Consider the following 1944-nt stretch of genomic DNA (forward strand, 5'->3'; position numbering starts at 1 on the left):
AAAAAAAAAAAAAGCCATTAGTTCAAATGCTCTTTGATTTTCTTTTCAGTTCATGATTTGTTTTACCAAATTATGAATTTAAAAGATACGTTTTCCACCCTCCTTTGTTACAATACAGAAACCCAAAGGAAAGAATCTCCCATTGCAGCCTCCTCGGGACTCTCCTTTCTCACGATAATCTTCACGTTTGTTTGGAGCAAGGTATGATGGAGCAAGCGGCCAAGCCTCATGCTTCTGACTCCATGAGAATTCCTGCGTGTGGATTAATTCCCATTGCAAATTTTCAGGAGTCGAATTCTCCTAACCTGAGAAGGGCCACTAAGAAATGGGCTTCAACGAGGAGCCAGAAGAAAACCCGCCTTGCTGAACCAGGAAGTCTGGAGGGCCTATGAAAACACGGGTATGGAGTTACCTAGGTAACCAACCACCAATGAAAAGAGACAATCAATGACCAATAGAAAAGGGCAGTACTGCCGGGCGGGGCAGGGGAGCCAATGAGAGATTTGCAGCCAATTTCAAATGGAGAGGAGATACCCCACGGGCCTTCGTGTCTCCCTCTTGTGCACCTTTCTCCTTCACGAGAGGAACCCACTCCCAACTCTCTTTGGCAGTGCTCTAAACTTTCTCTTTGTTCTTTCTAAATAAAATTTCTCTGTTACCCTGAAACTTGTGTAGGTTGCTTACGCTTTCTACACACTCTGCCTGGGCTGCTGCAGTCTTATTTCCAGCCATTTTTGCTGTCACTCGCCACCACGCCTCGGTTGAACTTTCTAGCTCAGCAGAATAATCAAACCAGGTCAAGTGGGTTCAAGGAACTGGAACCCCTGACCCCCAGCCACCCAGGTTCGTGACTGCTGTGATCTTGTTTCGAAGGTTGGGCTGTAATTTCTTTCCCCACTTTGAAAAATTCCGGGTGTGTCTACAGGTGAACAGATGAGAAATCCCATGAACTGGCACACTAGTCCCTACATGAGGTTTTGTGAAATGTTACATAACATTTTACATAACACGGTCAATTTCTCGCCATCCTTCAGACTGCTTTTCTGTTTCCAATTCTAAAGTTGTGAGTCCCTTGTTAAGTTTTCACTCATGTGGGATCTAAAAAAGTGAATCTTGTGAAGATAGAGAGTAGGCTGGGAGTTGTCAGAAGCTGCAAAGGGGAGGGGAGATGAAGGGGAAAACGTAATGTGAATGGACTCTTTAAAATGATAAATTACATACATATATTTTACCTCAATTAAAAACATTATAATCCCCCTGTTTCTTGTGGCCACTCTTCCGAAGAGTGGTCCAAATCAAATAGTATGATTTGAATTTTTGGTTGTAAACTCATCTTCCGTGAGAACTGAATTCCCACAAGTTCTGGTGGTGGAAGTGTCTCTATCCAGCAGTTTTCTGTTTGGTTCTGCCAGACCCCTGAGGGCTTCAGTGGTCCTGAATGGTTTTTATATTAATTTGTTCTCTTATTTGCTAAGGGTTCCTCCAGCACATAAAGCCCAAGTTTTGGGCTTTGATTCCTCATGAGTAATATTTTTTTTTAACACCCAGGGTCTCAGACAGAAAACAAGTTGTGGAATCTACTTCCTCAGCCAGTGGGAAAAGTTCCTTGCGGTCATTATTTGTGGACAGGGTAGTTTTTATAACATTCCAAATTTATTCAGAGTCCAAATTTCAGCTCTCCTATTCCACAGGGACAAAGGTCAGCATGCTTTCTGCCCCTAACCCAGTCTCTCAGATTTATATTTGAGCCTAAAGTCCACCCAGATTGATTTTGGATGGAAAGCAAGTGATAAGAAATATTGAAATCAAAGGAATGACTGAAAGTGTTTTACTTTGTCAATGCTCAATTTGAGGTGATATGTGAATTTGAGTTTACTGGAGAGGCTATTTTTCACTCTATCTCCCTGTAAATGACACCATGATGTTATTTGTTACATGTAATTT

At 42.1% G+C, this 1944-nt stretch overlaps 1 long non-coding RNA gene across 1 annotated transcript in view; it reads left to right on the plus strand.

Annotated features, from left to right (window-relative positions):
• Nucleotides 1-666, plus strand: part of LOC111727909 — a 3686-nt gene extending 3020 nt beyond the window's left edge. Inside the window, exon 2 of the long non-coding RNA XR_002775337.1 lies at nucleotides 119-666. This is a non-coding gene — a long non-coding RNA (uncharacterized LOC111727909). The remainder of the gene's footprint in view (nucleotides 1-118) is intronic.
• The last annotated feature ends 1278 nt before the right edge of the window (nucleotides 667-1944 follow it).

Source organism: Otolemur garnettii, unplaced genomic scaffold (genome assembly GCF_000181295.1).
Source record: "Otolemur garnettii isolate 467f Iridium unplaced genomic scaffold, OtoGar3 scaffold00130, whole genome shotgun sequence".
Lineage (NCBI taxonomy): Eukaryota > Metazoa > Chordata > Mammalia > Primates > Galagidae > Otolemur > Otolemur garnettii.